The sequence below is a fragment of the Cebus imitator genome, unplaced genomic scaffold, assembly GCF_001604975.1.
Source record: "Cebus imitator isolate Cc_AM_T3 unplaced genomic scaffold, Cebus_imitator-1.0 Scaffold205, whole genome shotgun sequence".
NCBI lineage: Eukaryota > Metazoa > Chordata > Mammalia > Primates > Cebidae > Cebus > Cebus imitator.
This window is the reverse complement of record NW_016107520.1, coordinates 3260199-3270122: the sequence shown is the minus strand read 5'-3', so window position 1 is coordinate 3270122 and position 9924 is coordinate 3260199. Positions and strand designations below refer to the sequence as shown.

At 47.3% G+C, this 9924-nt stretch overlaps 1 protein-coding gene across 3 annotated transcripts in view; it reads left to right on the top strand.

Moving 5' to 3' along the window:
* The first annotated feature begins 1290 nt into the window (after positions 1-1290).
* The window catches only part of RAI14 (retinoic acid induced 14), a 189430-nt gene continuing 180796 nt past the window's right edge, over positions 1291-9924 (top strand). The window contains exon 1 of one of the 3 annotated variants that reach the window (XM_017548291.1): positions 1291-1528. The gene's annotated coding sequence lies outside the window, so the exon portion shown is untranslated. The remainder of the gene's footprint in view (positions 1529-9924) is intronic. The other 2 variants (XM_017548294.2, XM_017548296.2) reach the window with 2 other exon arrangements.

Genomic DNA, 9924 nt, shown 5'->3' with positions numbered 1-9924 from the left:
TTGTTTGAGAGAGGGATAAAGGACAGGAAGAGGAGTGTACACCTTGCTTTAGCTGTTCATTACTTGCCTAAGGAAACTTTGCTGTGTGGTGGTAGGAAGTGAAGACCCTGCAGCTAGTTACAAGGCTTTTGATCTTGTTTGGCAAGTTCAACTGTTAAAGGGGCCATAGGCTGTTCCCTAGGGGGCAGGGGGAGGAAGGAGGAGGGACGAGAGGAGCGGGGGAGGGAACAGGTAAAGTCTGCCATGTAAATGTAATATGCAGCTAACACGTTATATACTGAGCTGTTAGGGTGAATTTCAATTTTGTTAGAATTGGCCTTTTTTCCGTCTTAGGTTCAATGGACTTACAGTAGATCCCAGAAAAGAACTCAATACCGGTTGTGTATTCTAGAAAGCTTTCTTCCCTGAGCAATGGAGGCAGAGCTAACGGGAGAAGGGAGGAGCTTTGGTGAATAGAACTCAAGTCACAGCTGGTCAGCACGACTAGAATGCATTGAAAAGCTGGCCCAAATTAGATGAGTGGGTAGACAGAGAGCTTTGAAATCCTTGGAATTAATGGAGGAGTCCATCGTAATTCAAAGGTCGGGCCTTAGTGGGCTGGGATAGGGAGAGAAGCTGTCGGGGACGTGGGGCAGTGAGCCTGTGCCCCGCGGCTTCCCACACACTGTTTTGAAGGCGTTCCCATGCGTAATCTCGCCTGTCAGTTCAGGCTGTAGGTTTCTCCTTTCTAACTCCTGAGCAGAACAACTCTGAACGGTGGTAGTCTTGCCTTGCCACCCAATGAGTGTTAGGAAACAGTCACTCCAACCAATTGGTTCAGTCCGGAGAACGTGAGCACATTCTACTTTACTTTCTGTTCAATGATTTTGGAAAACAACCTTTTAGATTCTGGTCAGAAGGGGCTTGGATCAGTGACTTTGAAACACTCGCCACAACCACAAACTTTGGAAGTTAACCAGAAATAAACAGTATTTGGGATCTCATCTGTCCTAAACCCAGGGGTCAGAGCATGGGCGGGGGGGAGGGGGTCTGCCACTAACTTTCAGCTTAAGAGGATGAAACAGATCCGCGGAGAAGGGTCCCACGATCCCTGGAAATTAAAAGCAAGCCACGGACAACCAGGGCGCCCGGGCCCGGGGTTGCGGCGGGGCCCGGGGTTCGGAGGGCGGGGAGGAGCCCCGCAAGTCCCGGCTGGAGCGCGGGGCCGGGTCACCTGACTCGCGGAATTTGGGGCCGCGCGGGGTGGAATGGGAGGGGAATGGTTAGCGCCTCCCTTCCCGCTCCCGCTGGATCCAGGTCGGCGGGGGCCGGCGCCCGGCGGCCACGTGGTGGTGCTGCGGCTGCCCCCGCCCCGCCGGCCCAGCCCGGGAGCTCGGCGCCCACTGACCCCCGCAGCGGGGGAGGAGGAGGGACCGAGCGCAGGAAGCCGAGCAGGAAGCGAGCCCGGCGGCCGCGTTTTCCTGGGGAAGCGGCGGGCGGGGTGGCGCAGCCAGCGGGGTCCGGGGAGCGCCGCCGCCGCCTCGATGGGGTGAGTGCGCGGCACGGAGTTGGGAGTCTCACGGCGCGGGGTCCTGGGCTCGCGTCCCCGCCTTTGTGTCTGGAGCTCCGGCGCGGGAGGCGCTGGGGACGGCGCCAGGGAGGAGCGGCTGGGCGGGCGGCAGCGGGGGTCCCGCCGCCTCTCCCTGGTCCGCCGCCGGCCGCCAACTCTCTACGGAGGGCAGATCTGGGGGCAAGAGGAAGGGGAGGGAGGTGCGGATGAGGGCAGAGCGGGAGGACCGGGCCAAGTTAGGAGAAGGGTGCTTCCCCAGTCCTCGGCGACTCGCAGGCCGGCTGGGGCGGGGCGCGGGGCCGGGGCCGCGGCGGAGGGAGCGCGGGCGGGAATGAATGAGGAGACCCGGTGGTGCGCCCTGGAGTCCGCGCCCGGTCCCACCTGCTTCGCCCCGCGCTGCGCCTCGCCCCCCGCGAGACGGTGCTGCAGAACCCAATCCTCCTCCCGGCTGAACTTGGAGCAGCTGGGGAGGGAGGTGCGAGCCGGAGACTGCGTGCGGCTCCCGGGACGCGGGGTCCGCTATTGTTCCTCCGCTGACTCCCGGGAGCCCCTTGGCCGGCCCAAGGGCGGGGGCGAGACCCCTCTGGGCCTGCCCCAGCCCTCTGCCTTGTTTTCCCCGCCGCAGCTCGGAGGAGGGTGGGGAGGACGGATGCTAGAGTTGGGGCAGACTCGGGGCCGCCGGGACTTCGGGAGGAAGGAGGACGTGGAGCCACCCGACAGGCGCCCGCCATCTCCCGCGACCCCCGCCCAGGGTGGGGGGTGTCGTCCTCAACCACCTTCGCTGCCTTCTCGGGCAGGTTGGTGTCCGCGGTTTAGTTTCTGCGGTTTGCAGGGTTCACCTGCTAACTCCTTTGGGTTTCGCATCCCCCTTTTGTGGAGGGGGCACAGAGACTGGAGAGGCAACAGACTGGGGGTTAAGGCAGCTGCGGCCCGGCACGGCGTGGAGGGGTCCGAAGTGGCCTCCCGGGGGCCTGAGCATGGCTGCCTTTCCAGGCTCCTTCTTTGCTAGGAGCCCAGCTAAGCCCAACTTTACTCCCAGAGATGTTGGGAGGAATCTGCGGACTCGAGGCCCCTAGCCTCGAGACCAGCGGCTTCCCTTCGACGCAGCTCACAGGTGATCTGGGTGGGATTCCGTCTTCCTTCCTGGTAAGGAGAATGTCTAGCTGCCTGGAATGGAGAAACGCTGCCGGATCCCTGGGGAATGTGGTCTCAAGGCTCCAGGAGCCTGGCAGAGGGGAACTGTCCATCACTAGGACAGAGCCGAAGCTCGTTTTATCGAGGAGAGCCTCACCTCCTCCGGCTTTGCACAGAGTTGGAGAAGAGGTCGGGAATCACAGGGAGGCTGGATTTTGGCTGTTCTCTCCCCTGCCTGCAGACCCCTGTTCATCCTGTGGCTTGGAGTTTTATTACCGATGGATATAATCTGATAATCTTTTCTTAATGATGCCTAACAAGTGTGATATTTTTTCCCCTTGGGTTTGTAAGGCAGTCGACTTTATGTGAGGAAATTGATCCAGTTCTTATCTTTTAGCCAATGCTTGCCTAACAGAGATTGGGAGAGCTGTCCCATGCTGGGCTGTTGCAGTTTTTTCATCTCCATTCACTGAGATGCTTCAGTAATGAATTTATTGTTTTATGGCTTTTTGGAGGAGGTGGTGGTGGTGGTGTGATAACCCTGCTGGAAAATCTTATTGGTGTTACCTGAATTGAAGAAAAAGAAGGGATGCTGAGCCCCCTAAGGATTCTGTGGGAGAATGATGTCGTGTCCTGCCCACTAGCAGTGAACCTGACAGTGAAGTTCTGTCTCCAGTCTGCTAATTCTCAAAGCGTGTTCTAGGCAGGTACAGGTACTATCACCTAGGCTTTAAAGGTGAAGAAGCAGGTTTGGAGGTTAAGAACAACTAGGCGTTGGAATTAATAGAATGTGGTACACAACTTTTGCCTCTTCTTCCACTCCTCCCTCCCTTCCTTTGTCCTTTTTTCCAACCTTTAAAAATAAAAATAAGTATGAAATACTTTTAACATACATAAAAAGAGAGTATAGTAAGCCATCTTGTCTTCCACTTCCTAGGTCTAAGAGTTGCTAATATTTTCATATTTGCAACATGCCCGCCCCCCTTCCCCCCATAAAAACACTATAACTTAAATATTTGATTTATTCTTCCTCCTCCTTTACCTCCATCCTCAGGTAACCTCTAATGTGAAGTTAGCTTACATAGTTCCCAAGCATGCTTTGAAACTACAGTGTATCCACAATACGTGTGAGTTTGTGTTTAACATTTTACATAAATGGCATAATTCTACCTATGTATAGCTTGCATTTTTAACTTACTATGTTTTCGAGATACATGTGTTAATAGATCTTTATTCACCTTAGCTGTTAAAGAGAATTCCAGTGTATTGAAAAAAGTATAGTATATTTACTCCCTTGCCAAGAGTAAATTAGGGTTCCTGGGTTTTCACCGTTTTTTGTTTGAGTTGGGGTCTTGCTCTGTCACCAGGCTGGAGTACAGTGTTGTGATTACCACTCACTGCAGCCTCAACCTCCTGGGCTTAAGCAGTCTTCCTGCCTCAGCCTCCAAAGGGGCTGGGACCGCAGGCGTATGCCACCATCCCTGGCTAATTTTTTCTGTTTTTTTGGAGACAGGGTCTTACTATGTTGCCCGGGCTGGCCTCGAACGCCCAGCCTCAAGTGAGCCTCCCACCTCAGCCTCCCACAGTCCATGAGCCTGGCCTAGTTTTTTAACTGTTACGGACACTTTTTCTGCGGAGTGACAGTCTGTTTCTATTTTTATTTTTATTTCTTTTTACTATAACAGTTTGCACAATAAACATTCTGAGAGTTTTCTTATGCACAGATTTTTCTGTTACACACTCAGTTACTGGATAAAGAGGTTTAGGTAGCACTGCATTTATTCGTTCCTCAAAAAATATTTAGAGTGCTTGTATGCTCTTAGCTACCTGTTGACTAAAAAAGTGAAATTGATCAGTTTTAATTTCTAAGAAGATTACATGAGTTGGCTGGACTTTTTTTGCTTGTTTCTTTCTTTCTTTCTTCTTCTTCTTTTTTTTTTTTTAATAAGAAAAGTGGGCCTGACGTGGTGTTGCACACCTGTAATCCCAGCACTTTGGGAGGCCAAGGCAGGAGGATTGCTTGAGCTCAGGAGTTCGAGACCAGCCTGGGAAACGTAGTAAAACCTGATCTCTACAGAAAATAAAAAAATTAGCGGGGCGTGGTGGTGTGCCTGTGGCCCCAGCTACTTGGGAGGCTGAGGTGGCAGCATTGTTTAAGCCCTGGAGGTCAAGGCTGCAGTGAACCTAGATTATGCCGCTGCATTGCAGCCTGGATGACAGAGTGAGACCCTTGTCTCAAAAAAGAAAAAGTGCCTCCTCCTTGTAAAATTGAAGCATGAGACCAATCCATGGTGCTGTTTGGGATTCTTGTGCAGAAACCTTTTCTCAGCCAGTCACCGGCCGAGTGACCTTGGATTACTCACCCAACCTCCTCTTCCTCATTTCTTTGTTAAGATTAAGGGGTAGGAGTAAGCATTTACAAAGGCACATTCCTGTTCTAAGAGTTTTTGAAAATGTTGCTGTGTAGTGACGTATTTTGCTCCAGTGGTAACCCCTCAGGCTGGAAGGAGTTTAAGGCATTTAAACACATTGGCTTCCTCATTATTCCTTCAAATTGCCAGGCACATTCTTATTTTTTCCTCCTAAGATCATGTCAGACACGTCTCACACATGGAATCATCGTGCTCATGAACTCTACAAAAGGATCACCGGGCACATTCTTGCCTCAGAGCCTTTGCATGTGCTCTTTCCACTGCCTGGAAAGCACTTCCCTTAGACGTCTACATGGCTGTGCCCTCAACCCTTCTTCAGGTGTTGTGCTCAGATACTTCCTTCCAGTCTAGCCTGTGACCTGGTCTCTGCTTTTATTCTTCTCCAAGGCACTTAGCGCCTTCTAGCTTGTCATGTACAGGTTGAGTATCCTTTATTCCAAAATGCTTGGGACCAGAAGTGTTTCAGATTTTGGATATTTTTTAAATTTTTGGAATATTTGTATTACATGGTTGAACATTCCTGATCCAGAAATCCTACATGCTCCAGTGGGTCTTTCCTTTGAGTATCCTGTTGGTGCCTGAAGCATTTTGGACTTTGGAGCATTTCAGATTCAGATTCTTAGATTAGGGATACTCAATCTGTAATTTATATTAGTATTATATGCTAATTTATACTAGATTATGTGTTATATACTAGATTATGTATGCTGTAATTTATATCAGACTATGAGTTCCACAAAGGCATGGGGCTTGCTACTCTTGTTTACTATTGTATTCCTGGTGTCTAGAACAATGTTGACCCCTACTAGTTAAACAGGTATTTGATGAACAAATGGATATGCTTTTTATTGTGATTTTCTCTGGGATTTCCCCTTTAACACTTATTGGATATCCTAAACAATGCTGGTTGTTCCACATCTGTAAGCGCCCCATATCTCATATTTATAAGTTCCTTTAGGGTAAGAAAACATATGTCTTCTAGGGAAGCCACCCCTTTGAAATCTGTGTGATTTATCCTACAAGCCACTTAGTCTTCAGATTTTTTTTCTCCTATAACATTTTGCCTAATTCTGAATTTAGAGGAAAACAAGTAACACAGTGCTTGGAGGCACACCCACCTTTCCTTTTGTGATAACTTCATTTTCCAATCTGGTGAAAGTGGAAGTTGTATAACCAATAGATGCTGACTGTATTCCACACGGCATCTGCACCAACAGGCCAGCAGCCACCCCAAGCAGCATCAAGCACACTGCATTTCTTTATTTTTTCTTGAGATGGCGTCTTGCTCTGTTCTGGAACTCCTGGGCTCAAGAGATCCTCCCACCTCAGCTTCCTGAATAGCTGGGACTACAGGTATGAGCCAACACACCTGGCTAATTTTTCTTTTACTTTTTGTAGAAACAAGGTCTCTCCTTAGGTTGCCCAAGCTGGTCTTGAACCCCTGGGCTCAGACGGTCCTCCTGCCTCAGCCTCTCGAAGTGCTGGGATTACAGGCATAAGCCACTGGCCCTGGTCCACACTGTGTTTCTAAGAACAAAAAAGTGTATTTTGTTGGATTGTTGGAGACTGTACATCATCATTGCCCTGACTTTGTGCCTTTATGAGGAGTTTTTTGGAGGGGGGAGGAGGGATGGGTTTTTCATGGTGGAAGGAAAATGAGGACCTTCATCTGAGGATCTTGGAGCAAATAATATATAGAAAGGTACTAGATATACACTAAGATTGCCATATCATACAGTCCTTAACTCATGGCACAAAAAACATTCAATGTTATAGCATCAGTGCATTGTTTCGCTAGAAGCCAAGTGAATTTTCTGTACCTTGCATGATGAGATAGGAGTTGACAAAACAAGGCTAAGTATGTCAGAGGCCTCTTGGGTGTATTTTATATGGTGATAGGAAAAAGCAGTCTGGATTTTTTTCCCAGTGAACTATATTATATATATAATACTGATGATATCCTTTAAAACATTACTAGAATATTGAAATAAAATCATTTTACTCTCTGTAATAAAATGATGTTGAAAGAAATTAGTATATTATGGATCCAGATAGGGCTAGTTAACTTGTAAGCTGAAAACCATAAGCATAGAATTATATGATTGTTATTAAAATATTGCACAATTTAAACAGATTTCTTTTTTCTTTTTTGACTCAGAGTCTTGCTCTGTTGCCCAGGCTGGAGTGCAGTGGGGCGATCTTGGCTGAGTGCAACCTCTGCCTCCCAGGTGCAATCAATTCTCTTGCCTCAGCCTCCCAGGTAGCTGGGATTACAGGTGCATGTCACCATGCCCAGCTAATTTTTGTATTTTTATTAAAGATGGGATTTCACTATGTTGGCCAGGCTAGTCTTGAACTCCTGACTTCAAGTGATCCACCCACCTCAGCCCCCCCAAAGTGCTGGGATTACAAGTGGGAGCCACACTGTGCCTGGACTAAAGAGATTTCTTCACTTTGCTTTGTAGTTAATCATGAGCTGAAAAGTACAGGTGGTTTAAAAAAAGGTAAAGATTGTTCATCAAATATCAATTTAATAGCTCCAGCCATTTACAATGATCAAAAAAATTAGCCGTGTCTTTGACGTCAGCCCACGGAAAGGTATCAGCAAATCTAATCAGTATTTAAAAAAAAAAACTTTTGGCCTGGCATGTTGGCTCACACCTGTAATCCTGGCACTTTGAGAAGCTGAGGTAGGAGGATTACTTAAGCCCAGGAGTTCTAGACCAGCTTGGGCAACATGGTGAAACCGTGTCTTTACAAAAATCAGTTGGTCATGGTGACACATTCTTGTAGTTTCAGCGACTCAGGAGGCTAAGGTGGGAGGATCACCTAAACCCATGGGATCGAGGGTTGCAGTGAGCCAAAACTGTACCACTACACTCCAGCATGGGCAACAGAGTGAGACCCTGTCTCAGAAAAATAAATAAAAAGTAACTTTACTGACTTAACCATGTGTTTAAAAATGAAACAGAGGCTGGGTATGGTGGCTCATGCCTGTAATCTTAGCACTTTGGGAGGCTGAGGTGGGTGGATCACGAGGTCAGGAGTTCGAGATCAGCCTGACCAACATGTTGAAACCCCGTCTCTACTAAAAATACAAAAATTAACAGGATGTGGTGGCGTATGCCTGTAATCTCATCTACTCAGGAGGCTGAGGCAGGAGAATTGCTTGAACCTGGGAGGCAGAGGTTGCAGTGAGCCAAGATCGTACCATTGCACTCCAGCCTGGGCAACAGAGCGAGACTCTGTCNAAAAAAAAAAAAAAAAAGAACATTCTTCTATTTGACCGAAGGAAGCATGCCTTGTTCTTCAATTTTATATTCTATGTGTTCAGTAGAGTATCTGCCACACAGTAGGAGATTAACATCTCTCAACTACTCCCACCTCAGAGGTCATTAAGCCCCTCATGGCGGTCATTAGATACAGAGCTGTCCTAGTCTAGAGGAGAATTTAAACAATAATCAAAAGACAGAAGTGCCAAGTAGATGTTCAGAAGATGTGAAAGAAACACTTTTCCTCCTTACGCACTCTTTGGGGAAGTTTGTGCATCATGTCTTGATTGATTCACCAGCTGGGTTTTGTGATCAGTATCACCTCATCTAACCTTACTTGTGATCTAGTCCAGTCCCTTCTGTAGTGAATAGCATTCACTGGAAATTACAGTCTTGCCATATAATTCCATGACCATATGTCACACTTGGGCAAGGGGAAACCTTTGGGAAGTTCTTCACTGTTTGCTAATACCTGCTTCTAAATAAACAGACTCTACTTGTGAGAAAAGGTGGTCATAGTCCAAGAAGCTTACTGTACAGTGGAAGGAAATATATGGAATCTTTTTTTTCTTTCCTTATTTATTTTTCTTAAATTGACATTTAGGCCAGACACAGTGGCTCATGCCTCTAATCTCAGCCCTTTGGGAGGCCGAGGAGAGTGGACCACTTGAGCAAAACCCCATATCTGTGTGTGTGTGTGTGTGTGTGTGTGTGTGTGTGTGTGTGTGTGTGTGTAGTTGCTAGAAAGGGAATGTCTGAGGTTTCTAAATTGAAAGGAAGATGTATAATTTATTAAATTATGTGTGTGTATGTATTTATGTATTGCAGTGAGCCAATATCACACCACTGTACTCCAGCCTGGGTGACAGCGAGACACTGTCTCAAAAAAAAAAAAAAGAAAAAGAAAAAAATGGACATTTAGTGACCACCAAAGCTTATTATCAAGGAACCCAACATAAGCAATTTATCATTTACTATGTCAGTTTCCCTTACAATTATTTATTATATTACCTTTTTAAAGCTCAACTTAATTTTTCATATCCCTTTTAGTTATTGCTATTGATAAGATAATCCTTTTTTCCTTATGATTTCCAGATGAATTCAGTTTGCTTAATTATTCATTAAATTTTTTATTTCCATGGGTGATTGGGGAACTGGCGGTGTTTGGTTACATAAGAAAGTTGTTTTTTTTTTTTTTTTTTTTTTTTTTGAGACAGAGTCTAGCTCTGTCACCAGGCTGGAGTATAGTGGCGTGATCTTGGCTTACTGCAACCTCCGCCTCCCAGGTTCAAGTGATTCTCCTGCCTCAGCTTCCTGAGTAAATGGGATTACAGGCACATGCCACCATGCCCAGCTAATTTTTGTATTTTAGTAGTGATGGGGTTTCACCATGTTGGCCAGGATGGTCTCGATTTCCTGACCTTGTGATCTGCCCACCTCGGCCTCCCAAAGTGCTGGGATTACAGGGGTGAGCCACCACGCCCGGCCATAAGTAAGTTCTTTAGTGGTGATTTGTGAGATTTTGGTGCACCCATCA